We start from the raw sequence: 14,442 nt of genomic DNA on the forward strand, positions 1-14,442 counted from the left end.
GACATGCGGAAATGGAGCGGTTACCCACTGACATTTCCGCATGCGGATTGACAAGCGCTTTCCAAGCGATTAGCATCACTTGGAAAGTGCTTGTGACAGCTAGGTCACACTATATAAATCCATGCAAACAGCATGGATTTATATAGTGTGACCCGAGAGAGTGGTAAAAATAAAAAAAATAAATGCATACTTACCCTCCGATGGCCTCCGGTGTCCCGCTCACTCCGTTCTCCCTCGTCGGCAACAGTGAATTGAAAGACCTGCCGACGTCAGCGGCACGTGACCCGTCACATGACTCTGACGTCAGCGCAGGTCCTTCAACTCACTGCAAAGTGCCGGGAACCAAGCAGGAGCGCTGCGCGGGCCGACAGAAGGTAAGTATACATTTATTTTTTATTTTATTCTTTTTTTACAGATTTTTTAATGGTACCTGGGTGTGGAGGAGAGTCTCCTCTCATCTACACCCGGGTACCATCCGCACATTAGAACGCTTGGATTACGCATCTACATATGCAGCGATGCGTAATCCATGCGGTCTAATGCAAGTCAATGGCGGCGAAGACGCAGCACTTCCGCAAAATAATTGGTAGTGCTGCGTTTTTTTCCGCAATGATAATCCGCAGCGGAAATTTCCGCAGCATGTGCACAGCATATGTGGATTATCATTGGGGAACATTGCTGCCCTTCTACCATGCGTTTTTAATGCGTTTCCGCAGCTGCAAAAACGCTGCGGAAACGCATTAAAAACGCATCGTGTGCACACAGCCTAACCAAGTTGTCAAGCACTTTCCAAGTGATGCTAAAATCGCTTGGAAAGCGCTTGTCAACCCGCATGCGGAAATGCAAGTGAAGAACGCTTCACATCCGCATGTCCCTGGCAGGAAAACGCATGTACAATCCGCATGTAAAATCTGCATGTAAAATCTGCATGCGTTTTTTCTGCCAGGGAGATGCAGAAACGCTCAAAAAAAATCCGGAACATTTCTGTATCGTGGGCACATAGCCTTACATTAATTGTATGACTCAATATTGAGCACACGTAGCCATCTATACACAGCGGGAGGCTGCACGGTGCCATCTATATAAAGCGGGAGGCCGCACGTAGCCATCTATACACAGCGGGAGGCCGCGTGGTGCCATCTATACACAGCAGGAGGCCGCGTGACGCCATCTATACACAGCAGGAGGCCGCGTGGCACCATCTAAACACAGCAGGGGGCCGCACGGCGCCATCTATACACAGCAGGGGGCCGCACGGCGCCATCTATACACAGCAGGGGGTCGCACGGCACCATTTATACACAGCAGGGGGCCGCACGGCGCCATCTATACACAGCAGGGGGCCACACGGCGCCATCTATACACAGCAGGGGGCCGCACGGCGCCATCTATACACAGCAGGTGGCCGCACGGCGCCATCTATACACAGCAGGGGGCCGCACGGCGCCATCTATACACAGTAGGGGGCCGCACGGCGCCATCTATACACAGCAGGGGGCCGCACGGCGCCATCTATACACAGCAGGGGGCCGCACGGCGCCATCTATACACAGCAGGGGGCCGTACGGCGCCATCTATACACAGCAGAGGGACGCACGGCGCCATCTATACACAGCAGAGGGCCGCACGGCGCCATCTATACACAGCGGGGGGCCACACGGCGCCATCTATACACAGCGGGAGGCCGCACGGCGCTATCTATACACAGCGGGAGGCCGCACGGCGCCATCTATGCATAGTGGGGGGCCGCACGGCGCCCCCCCAGAGACAGCAGGAGGCCGCACGGCGCCAACTATACTCAGCAGGAGGAAGCACGCAGTCAAGCATGCAGTCACGTACACACACAAACATATACAGACATACATACACGCATAAACACATTTGAAACACAAAAATACATATAAACAGACATCACACAATGATATCTCCCTGCACACACACACACATACATACATACATACATACATACATACACACACACACATACACACACACATACACACAGAGACTCACCATCCCCCGGCTCCATTCCTCCTGCCTGCTCTGACTTCTCCGGTGAAGTGCTGCAGGCCGGGCGCACACTGCGTGACGTCACAGCTAGGAGACACGGTCACGCACAGAGCCGTGTCTCCTAGCAGTGACGCGGCCGGGCCAGCACAGGGAAGTTAACTGCTGCAGTGCTGGCCCGGCCGATGAAGAAGTAGCGGCGGCCGCTGCTGGGGGAGCGGTCCGGGGTACTCGGATCCTCTTAGCTTCTCCCGTTGGCACTGTAACCACTTTGTGATGGACAGTGGAGAGCAGAAGTTATATTATGCAACAGATTATCTGTCGCCACTGTCAATCAAGAAGCGGGGATGGCACTGACGGGGAGATGCAATCAGGAACAATAAACTGCAAGTGCACAGATATGCCAACCAGTGCACTTGCAAGCACTTGCAAGCACTTGCAAGCCTAATCTTTTGGAAGTGCATTGAGGTGAAGGGTACATTGCTGGAAAAGGAAGAAAAAAAAAAAAACAAAACTCTTTAAATCTCTTAGTTTGCGAGTGTGAACGAGCTGTGTGTGTCCGGAGCGTAAGTGCGAACGAAAGTAAGTGTGTGACTTGTTTTTCAGTGAAGAGGTATTAGGGAATCCTGCAGAAAATACCTGTGTGAATTGCGGTGAGTGCTGCATTGTGACCTGCTGAGTGCTTTTCTACCTGTTTAGATTTATTGGGCTTTTTAAAACCTATTTTCTCACTACAGTTTTAGTTTGTTAGTTTACTACCTGTGTATTTAAGGGTTAACTACATTGCACTAAAATCCTGAGGTGTAGATTTACTCACAAGGGGTTAATTAAGGGGAAGGGGTCATAATTAAGGGTTTATAAGGGGCAGCTGGTTGGGCATCAAGTCCTTTGGAAGTGCATTGAGGTGAAGGGTACATTGCTGGAAAAGGAAGAAAAAAAAAAAAAAAAACCTCTTTAAATCTCTTAGTTTGCGAGTGTGAACGAGCTGCGTGTGTCCGGAGCGTAAGTGCGAACGAAAGTAAGTGTGTGACTTGTTTTTCAGTGAAGAGGTATTTGGGAATCCTGCAGAAAATACCTGTGTGAATTGCGGTGAGTGCTGCATTGTGACCTGCTGAGTGCTTTTCTACCTGTTTAGATTTATTGGGCTTTTTAAAACCTATTTTCTCACTACAGTTTTAGTTTCTTAGTTTACTACCTGTGTATTTAAGGGTTAACTACATTGCACTAAAATCCTGAGGTGTAGATTTACTCACAAGGGGTTAATTAAGGGGAAGGGGTCATAATTAAGGGTTTATAAGGGGCAGCTGGTTGGGCATCAAGTCCTTTGGAAGTGCATTGAGGTGAAGGGTACATTGCTGGAAAAGGAAGAAAAAAAAAAAAAAAAACTCTTTAAATCTCTTAGTTTGCGAGTGTGAACGAGCTGCGTGTGCCCGGAGCGTAAGTGCGAACGAAAGTAAGTGTGTGACTTGTTTTTCAGTGACTTTGGATTCAGGGAGTTTGGAAGGGAGGACTTAGGACTGAATTGCTGACTGTATTTCATTCTTTCTTTACTTTACTTTTTACTTAATTAATCCACCTGAGCTACCTATCTGATTCCCCCATCCATACTTGATACTTAATTGATCCCCCGTCCATACTTAACTGATCCCCCGCCGATATCTAATTGATACACTTGCACATCCCTAATTGATCCCCGTCCATACACCTATATATAAATAATTGTGTTTTGTACTTGTATATATATACTGACTGTATCCCCATATTTAAAATGACGTCCATGTTGGCCGGAGCCGTGCAGTGTACATCTTGCGCAATGTATGCATTCCGTGAGCAACCGCTCGAGGATCCATACTGCTGCGAGAGATGTGAGCATATCGTGCACTTGGAAGCCCAAATTCTGGATCTAAGTGCTCAGATAGCGGTACTGAGGAGCATCGACAACATGGAACGGAGTTTGCTGCTCACCGAGCAGACACTCAATGGATCAATACTGGGGGTGGAACATAGAGGGGAAGTGCAGGCTGAACAGGCAGGGAGCTGGATAACAGTTAGGAGGGATAGAGGGAAGAAGTATAGGAAGGCTGGTTCAGAACCGGCATTATTGGAGCACGACAGATCCTCTGACCGCCGGGGGAGTGTATGCTCCAGTAATGAGGGGGAGGGGGGAAGTGTAGGGCAGGCAAGACAGGTTCTGGTAGTGGGTGACTCTATTATTAGGGGGACAGACAGGGCAATCTGTCACAAAGACCGGGATCGCCGAACGGTGTGCTGCCTCCGTGGCGCTCGAGTCCGGCACATCGCGGATCGGGTTGACAGGTTACTGGGTGGGGCTGGCGAAGACCCAGCGGTCATGGTCCACATCGGCACCAATGACAAAGTGAGTGGTAGATGGAGGGTCCTTAAAAATGATTTCAGGGACCTAGGTAGGAAGCTTAGGGCAAGGACCTCCAAGGTCGTTTTCTCAGAAATGCTACCAATCCCGCGAGCCACACAGGAGCGCCAACGGGAAGTTAGGGAGGTGAATAAGTGGCTAAAGAGTTGGTGCAAGGCAGAAGGGTTTGGGTTCATGGAGAACTGGGCCGACTTCGCGGTCGGCTACAGGCTCTACCGTAGGGACGGGCTGCACCTCAATGGGCAGGGTGCAGCGGTGCTGGGGAAGAAGATGGCTAATAGTTTGGAGGAGTTTTTAAACTAGAGACGGGGGGGGGGGAACCAAGGAAATAGGTGGGATGTGAGGCAAGCAAGGGGGAAGGGGAGAAGTGACTATAATGAGGATGGAGAGGGGGGTGGGGATAGTACAGTTAGATCGTTAGAGAAGAATAGGATGCTAAATAACCCCAAAGTTTTATCTTGCATGCTGACCAACGCAAGAAGCCTGACCAATAAGGCGGATGAGCTGCAGGCGCTTATATCGGAGGAGAGGTATGACATCGTAGGTATAACAGAGACTTGGCTAGACGATAGCTACGACTGGGCGGTAAATTTATTAGATTATAGTTTATTTAGAAGGGACCGGAAACAGGGGAAAGGCGGAGGAGTCTGCTTATATGTAAAGTCATGTCTAAAACCCAGACTAAGGGAAGATATAGGAGAGGGAGAAGAGGGGGTCGAGTCCATGTGGGTAGAGATAGAGGGGGCAAAAAATAATACTAAAATATTACTGGGGGTCTGCTATAAGCCACCAAATATAACAGAGGAGAATGAGAATCTGCTATTAGGACAAATAGACAAAGTAGCAAAACATAATGAAGTGATTGTAATGGGGGATTTCAACTACCCGGATATTGACTGGGAAATAGAAACCTGTAGATCTCAGAAAGGAAAAAGGTTCTTGACAAATATTAAGGATAATTATCTCTCCCAACTAGTGCAGGAATCAACGAGAGGGAAGGCCGTGTTGGACTTAATATTGACTAATAGGCCTGATAGAATAACTGAGGTACAGATAGGGGGGCACCTAGGTAATAGCGATCATAATATTATCGACTTCAAAATGCCCTTCAGTAGGGTATCCAATAAGGGAACAACAAAAACATTAAACTTTAGGAGGGCGAAGTTTGATCAGCTGATAGAAAACCTTCAACTTATTGACTGGGACAAAGTACTTAATCAATGGAATACGAATAGTAAATGGGAAACCTTCAAAAGAATTCTGAATACTCAGTGCGAGAGGTATATACCGTATGGGAATAAAAGGGCCAGAAATAAGAGGAAACCAATATGGTTGAACAAGAACGTAAAAGGGACGTTAAATAGCAAAAAAGAGGCATTCAAGAGATTAAAACAGGAAAACAGTAAGGAGGCACTAATGTGTTACAAGGAAAAAACGAGAACCTGTAAAAAACAAATAAAAATAGCGAAGGAGGAAACAGAGAAACGTATTGCTAGGGAAAGTAGATCAAATCCCAAACTGTTCTTTACGTATATAAATAGTAAAAGGATTAAATCGGATAATATTGGACCGATAAAAAGTGAGGAAGGCAAAATCATAGAGAAAGATGAGGATAAAGCTAATCTATTAAATAATTTTTTTTCGACAACTTTCACAAAGGAAATAGAACTAACAGGAGAAATGAGATGTGACAAGCTTAATCCTCCACTAAGTATGACTAATCTAACCAAAGCTGGGGTACAGAAACGCCTCAGTAACATTAAAATAAACAAATCACCAGGACCTGATGGCATACACCCATGGGTACTAAGGGAACTAAGTAACGTGATAGACAGACCGTTATATCTTATATTTAAGGACTCTGTTGAGACTGGGTCTGTGCCACTTGATTGGCGACAGGCGAATGTAGTGCCAATATTCAAAAAGGGAGCGAAAAGTGACGCCGGAAACTATCGGCCGGTGAGTCTGACGTCCGTTGTGGGCAAAATTTTTGAAAGCTTCATTAAAGAGGCAATTACGGAGCATCTTGATGCTAATAATCTTTTAATCCCGAACCAACATGGATTCATGAAGAATCGCTCCTGCCAAACAAACCTGATTGACTTCTACGAGGAGGTTAGCGCTCGATTAGATCAGGGGGAACCAGTGGATGTCGTGTATCTCGACTTCTCAAAAGCGTTCGATAGCGTGCCACATAATAGGTTGGTATACAAAATGAGAATGATGGGGCTGGGGGAAAATGTCTGCAAGTGGGTAGCAAACTGGCTAAAGGATAGAAGGCAGAGGGTGGTTATAAATGGAATATACTCAGATTGGGTAAGCGTCACTAGTGGGGTACCACAGGGGTCTGTACTAGGCCCAATGTTATTTAACATCTTTATTAACGACATAGTCAACGGGATAAATAGTAAAATATCAATATTTGCAGATGACACAAAGTTATGCAAAACAATTAATACAAAAGAGGACAGTGCAGACCTACAGAGGGACTTGGATAAGCTGGGTAGGTGGAACATTAAATGGCAAATGAGGTTTAACGAGGAGAAATGTAAGGTCATACATATGGGAAGGAAAAATGGAAGTCACCAGTACTCACTGAATGGGAAATCATTGGGGAATTCAGAGATGGAGAAGGACTTGGGCATCTTGATTGATAGCAAACTAAATTGGAGGGCCCAAAGTCAGGCCGCTGCTGTAAGGGCAAACAGGGTAATGGGATGTATCAGAAGAGGTATAGCTGCAAAGGATGAGAACATTGTTCTTCCACTGTACAAAGCACTGGTCAGACCACACTTGGAATACTGTGCTCAGTTATGGGCCCCAATATATAGAAAGGATATAAATGAGCTTGAAAAGGTACAAAGGAGGGCAACAAAATTAATAAAGGGAATGGAGGGACTGCAATACCCAGAGAGGTTGGCAAAACTAGGACTATTCAGCCTGGAAAAGAGAAGGTTGAGGGGGGACATAATAAATGTGTACCAATATGTTAGGGGACAGTATAGAGATCTTGCCCGGGATTTGTTCAAAAGGAGGGATATTACGGTAACAAGAGGGCATTCACTAAGACTGGAAGAGAAAAGGTTTCAGCACCAGCATAGGAAGGTGTTCTTTACGGTAAGAGCAGTGAGAATATGGAATTCACTGAGTGAGGAGACGGTAATGTCGGATTCACTACACCAGTTCAAGCGGGGACTGGATGCATTTCTAGATACCAGGCAGATTTCAGCGTATACTTAAAAATAAAATAAAATAGTAGGTTGATACAGGGATTTATTCTGACTGCTGGTTTCAGAGTCGGGAGGGAATTTTTCCTCAGGTGAAGATTGGCTAAATCATTTGGGGTTTTTGCCCTCCTCTGGATCAACTTTAGCAATTACAGAACTAACAGGTCGAACTTGATGGACGCAAGTCTTTATTCGGCTTTACAAACTATGTTACTATGTAATTTACATAAGGTTAAAACATTAATTTACAAAGCAAGAGGTCTAATTTGGCTAGATGAGAATCCTCTGACACGGGTCTAAGGGCCGCTGATGGTGGTCTAAGAGGTAATGTTTTTCCTTGTGGAGAGTACCAAGCCAGTGTAAGGAGACTAATAGGCCACGCAATGCTCCTATGAGAAAATAAATATTTAAATTGTCTCTTCAGAGAGGAAGAGAACTTGAACTCTAGTGCCAACTATTGAAAGTAGCAATCATAAAACTGAACATCGACTCTTGCCATGTGATTTAGGATAAAAGTCAAACCACTCTATTTGCAGACACATTTTTTGGGGTGTTTCACCCTCATCAGTACAAAGCAAGAGGTCTAATTTGGCTAGATGAGAATCCTCTGACACGGGTCTAAGGGCTAAAGTTTCTCCTTGTAGAGAGTGGCAAGTCAGTGTAAGGAGACTTATAGGCCATGCAATGCTCCTCTGGGAAATTAAATATGCAAATTGTTGCCTAAAGGAGGAAGAGGACTTGAACTCTAGTGCCAACTATTGGAAGTAGCCATAATAAAAGTGAATATCGACGCTTGCCACATGACTAAAAAAAAAGCCAAAACTTTATTTGTTTCAGGGGTGTGTGGGCGAAACGGGCCCACCAGAGTTCATGTGGAAAGCCAGATTAGAGGTGCTGTGATGAATGAGCTCAGAGAATCAATAAACAGCTCACCCAGAATGTCCAGCAAAAGATTCCACGTTAATGAAATGCGGGTGGGGGTTATATATACCCCTGGTAGAAAAGGGATTTATGCCAAGAATCAAGCGACTGTTTTGTGGGACTTAGGGTATGTGCGCACGATCAGTATTTGCTTGAAATTTCTGCAGCATTTCTGCAAGGTTCTGCACCTCTTGGCAGCAAAATTCTGCAGCGTTTTTGATGCGATTTCATGCGTTTTTGCCTGCGGATTTGCCATGCATTTTTTCCAATGTATTGTATAGGAAAAACGCAGGCAAAAACGCACAAAGAATGGAGATGCTGTTTATTTAAATGTACATGAAATCCTGTCAGGAAAAATCCTGATCATGTGCACAGATCTTCCGAATTCTCATAGAAAATGCTGGGATAAGGTTTGCAATGCGTTTTTGGGGCCAATTCCGCGTGGATTTACCGCATCAAAAACGCATAAAAAACACGAACACATACCCTTATAGATAGTTGTGTCTAAGGCTGTGTTCACACGATGCGTATTTCATGCGTTTCCGCGGCGTTTTTGCAGTTGCGTAAACGCCGCGGAAACGCATGAAAAACGCATGGTAGAAGGGCAGCAATGTTCCCCAATGGAAATCCGCATGTGCTGTGCCCATGATGCGGATTTTTCCGCAGCGTTAACGCTGCGGTCAAAAATCCGCAGCATGTCAATTAATTTTGCGGAAACGCGGCGATTTCGCCGCCATTGACTTGCATTAGAACGCGCCAATTCCGCAAGACAGCATTTGTACTTGCGTTATTGGTGCGTTCTAATGTGCGGATGGTACCCGGGTGTGGAGGAGAGGAGAGTCTCATCCACACCCAGGTACCATTAAAAAAGCTGTAAAAGAAGAATAAAATAAAAAATAAATGTATTCTTACCATCTGTCGGCCCGCGCAGCGCTCCCGCTTGGTTCCCGGCACTTGCAGTGAGTTGTAGGACCTGCGGTGACGTCAGAGTCATGTGACGGGTCACGTGACGCTGACGTCGGCAGGTCTTTCAATTCAAAGTTGCCGGCAGCCGGGAGAACGGACTGAGCAGGACAGCGCGGGCCATCGGAGGTAAGTATATACACTCTCTCGGGTCACACTGTATAAATCCATGCTGTTTGCATGGATTTATATAGTGTGACCTAGTTATCAAGCACTTTCCAGGTGATGCTAACATCGCCTGGAAAGCGCTTGTCAATCTGCATGCGGAAACGCATGTGAATCTGCATGTGGATCCGCATGTATTCTGCAGGAAAACCGCATGCACAATCTGCATGCGTTTTTTCTGCCAGGGAGATGCAGAAATGATGCAGAAATTTTCTGCTTCATTTCTGCATCGTGTGCACATACCCTAAGTGTCTGGTTCAATCCAGTTTATCAGGCACTTAGAATGTGTAGGGGGGTTTCTGTGTAAAATTGCTACGTGATAGATTTAGGCTATGTGCCCACGTTGCATTTATGAAGCAGAAAATTTCTGCTGCATAAATGCAAGTCCTCTCCCGGAAAAACGCATGCGGAATTCCGCACGCGTTTATCGCGCTTTTTTCGCGCGTTTTTCACGCGTTTTCCACATGCGGAATTGCCTTGCGTTTTTTTATGCATTGGACAAAGGCAATTCTGCATGCGGAAACGCAAAATTAAATGACATGCTGCGGATTTTTGAACGCGGCATAAACGCTGCGGAAAAATCCGCAGCATGTGCATAGAAGTTGCGGAAACCCATTGGGGATCATGGGGTGCGGGTTACCAAGCATTTTACAAGCGTTTCCGCTGCGGAAATTCCGCATCAAAAACGCTTGTAAAACGCTACGTGGGCACACAGCCTTAAAGCATAAAAATGGGTACTGAGAAGGAAAAATGGATCCTGATTTCCCATGTGGCACCCTGCTACCACAGGTACCACAGGACCCAAAAGGGTCCATGGATGAACTTCTCCACAAGAGGCCCTCAGTACAAACAGACACCTCGACCCTTCCACCTCATACCACCAGAGGGAACCTGTTAGGGATACATATATGGAGGGTGGAGCCAGGCAGCTCAGTTCAGTCAGAGAGTTCAGTGAGACCAGTGAAGAAGCAGCATGGCTGCTGCCGTATTGAGGGCCCCGAGTGTGGCCTAGGCAAGGAGAGAGGAGTTGAGGGGGCAGAGGAGCATCACAGGCTCACCCCAAGACATAAGCCAGACACTGGGTCTGCACCTACAGGGTTCTCTACACCCAGTAGGGACAACCGGCATACCAAGAGGCTTCCAGACCCCTGGTCAGCCTGAAGCTACCATCAAATACAGGACTAGGAACCACGAAGGCCCCGGCGTCCAGGGATAGAGGTTGCCAGAGAAAGGTCCTACTACCAAGCGGTCAGGTGAGAGAGCATCACAACACAGAAGCTAGGCCAAGTTCCAGGCGGGCCAGAAGCTGAGAGAGAGGAAGACACGAATCAGGAGGCCTTATACTCACTCACTGGGGAGAATCCTGAAGTGCACCCTTCCTAGCAAGTACCATGGACCATACCTGCCGTTACACCAGTAAAGGTACTGAAGCGAATCCCCTGTGTGCGTGTCCGTCATTCCCCCTGACACGACCGGGCCATCTCTCACCTGAATCCCACCCATCAACCATGCCCTGGGGGCTCGCTCCGCCTGTGGGGAGCAGAAACATCCCAGCTGCCATCCCATCACCCCCGGAGGTCTGCAGCAGCGCCAGTAACCATTACCGGGAACCACAGGTGGCGTCACGAGACAAACTGTTAAACAACACTAAAACCCCTTTTTAAAGAGTGACCCAGAGGACAGGCCCGGGAGCCGACTGCCGTGACATCCCAAGGAGGTAAAGGCCCGGGTACCGAGTATCCCCCATATACCCCGCCCCCCCGGGTGAGACACCCACAAGGGGTTGCCCCTCATGAGTGAGTGCGAAGCAAGAGGTTTGATTTGGCCGGATGAGAGGCCTATGATAGGAGTCTAAGGGCTAAAGTTTCTTCATCTGGACATATGGAGATGGCCAATCAGTGTAAGGAAACTTATAAGCCATGCAATACTACTCTAAGTACCTAATAGAGGCTATTTTTCATACAAGTAGTAGATCAGGTGTTCATTAGTGATCAGCGAGCATGCTCGCTACTGCTCGGTGCTCGCCCGAGCATCTCATTGCTCGAGATGCGCGGCGCTCGTTGAGTATTTCCGGGTTGCTCGGGCGGGAACTCGGGTCCCCTCCCTGCATGTTTGGCGCTCCTTAGAGAGCCAATGAACATGCAGGGATTGCCTGCCATGCGCTGTAATGCCGTAGCCATGTTGGTTGTGGGCATTACAGTGATTGGCTGGTCGCACAGCATCATCAGGTCTATATCAGACCTGGCGCCGCCATGTTCGTCACAGTCACTCCGGATCAGACAGTGTAGGGAGAACTGCTGCTGCATTAGGGAGAGATTGTGTATTAGGTAGTATAGGGAGAAAAACCGTACATTACACATATCCATCTTAACAAACAGTCCTTCTGAGGACTAATCCATCTGCAGAGATATCAGGCAAGCAGGGTGTATAGGCAGGCAGTGTATATAGCAGACTGCAGTGCATATAGCACAAGAGGCTCCATTCCAATATTGCTTTCTGCTGCTGTTAGATACAGTATTTCTATACAAAGGCCCAGTTCTCTGTGGCCAGGAATACTTTTCTTTGGATCTTAATCCTCATTATTTGCTTAAAAAGCAATCCAGAGAACAGCACTTTTTCTGCAGGCACTGCAGAATACAGCCAGGTCCTTTCCATATTAGAGTGCTAGAAATACAGCTATTTAAAACTGTGTTTTCTTCGTCACACGGATCACATATACGTTGTCAGAAAATACTGCCATTTCTGGCCTCCATTGAAAATTTCCTTTAGTGTCAGTGAAGCAATTCACCGCAGTTTGCTGTTCAATCTACTTACCTACAGGCCAGGTATTTAAAACTCTGTTTTCTCCATAACACGGATCACATATAAGTTCGCTCCAAACTCAGTCATTTGTAGTGAGCGTGGAAGATACTGTCCTCCATTTAAAATGGGCAAGGCACGTGGCAAGGGACGGGGAACTGGACGTGATGGTAATGGTGCATGCAGAGGCCGAGGACAAGGCCGTGGGCAAGCTGAAATTTTGCCACAACAAACACCCACATCTTCTCGCCTGACTTTCCTGTCATAATTTCTAGGGGACTGCAGCACACCACTATTGAACCCAGAGCAGTGTCAAAAGTTTGTTGGTTGGATAGCGGATAATGCTTCCAGTCACTTAGCCACCACCACCCTGTCTTCCACATGGTCAAGTCTCAGTAGCCGTGAGTCTGGACCGCATATTCCTCACCCTGATCCTCCTTCCTCCCACCATGCCGAGTACCCAGAGACAACTGATCCCACACTTGGACACTCTGAAGAGAGTTGGGCCTCTCGCCCGGTCCACTTGAAGCGGGGCAAGAGGAGATCGCGTGTAGCGATGCCCAAATATTTGAGCAGCCACGGTCACACGAAGGCGATGATGGGAAAGTGTCACAAGAAGTGGACGATGATGAGACACAATTGCCAGAAAGTCAGGAGGAGGACCAGAGTGCGGAAGTGGAAGACTAGTTGGTGGTTGATATAGTAACTGACCCAACCTGGCAGGAGGACATGCAGAGCAAGGACAGCAGCACACAGGGGGAGGGAGGCAGAGCACCCCAACAGGCAGGAAGAAGCAGTGTGGTGGCCGCAGACAGAAGGCAGTCAACCGTTCCCCATAACACCAACACGAAGGAAGTTGCCAGTACAACTGTTAGGTCTTCCCGAGTCTGGTTGTTTTTTAAAGACTCTGCCGAAAACCCAAAAAAGGCCATTTGCACCACCTGCCAGGCCAGCATCAGCAGGGGTGGCAAACCGACTAGCCTAACCACCACCAGCATGATCAGGCACATGGCAGCAAAGCACCCGACTTTGTGGGCCGAACCCCAGGGTCCAGGAACAGTGTCTGCGGGTGGCACCATTGCATCTTCCGCTGTTGTGCATGCAAGCCAATCCCCTGTCCATGGTGCATGCAAAGACGCCTCCTGCCCTGCACCTTGTCGTTGCACACTCTCAAGTAGCAGCATCAGGAAGCACCTCCATGTCCTTGTCCCAGGGCAGCATTCAGTTGTCCATACCCCAGTCCTTGGAACGCAAGCGCAAATATGCAGCCAACGCCCCACTGGCCACACTACTAAATTCTCACATTTCATGACTGCTTGCGCTCGAAATGTTGCCTTTAAGGCTCGTGGAGACGGAAGCATTCCGCAACCTGATGGCGGCGGCCGTCCCTCAGTACTCGGTCCCCAGCCACCACTATTTCTCCCGGTGTGCCGTCCCCGCATTACACAAGCACGTGTCCCAAAACATTAGCCGTGCTCTCAACAACGCAGTTACCGGTAAAGTCCACCTAACCACAGACACGTGGACAAGTGCTTTTGGGCAGGGACGGTACATCTCGCTGACGGCATACTGGGTTAACATAGTGGAAGCCGGGACCCAGTCGGACCTTTGAACGGAACACGTCCTCCCGACGCTAAGGATTGCGGGCCCTAGGTCAATCAGGGTTGCCCCCACGGTCTACAGCTCCTGCACCTCATCCTCCTCAGCCACCTCCTCCTCCATCTCCGAAATGACCACATCAGTCACAAGCTGGAAGCACTGCAGCACTGCCTCGACCAAGTGGCAACAAGCTGTGCTGAAGCTAATATGCTTAGGTGAAAAACCACACAATGCTGAAGAGTTGTGGACCGCTCTGAAAGAGCAGGCAGATCTGTGGCTCACACCGCTGAACCTACAGCCAGGCATGGTCGTTTGTGACAATGGCCGGAACCTGGTGGCGGCTCTGAGGCGAGGCGAGCTCACACACGT

The sequence above is a fragment of the Phyllobates terribilis genome, unplaced genomic scaffold, assembly GCF_046119375.1.
Source record: "Phyllobates terribilis strain yellow unplaced genomic scaffold, ASM4611937v1 Scaffold_5__5_contigs__length_657084704, whole genome shotgun sequence".
Taxonomy (NCBI): Eukaryota; Metazoa; Chordata; class Amphibia; order Anura; family Dendrobatidae; genus Phyllobates; species Phyllobates terribilis.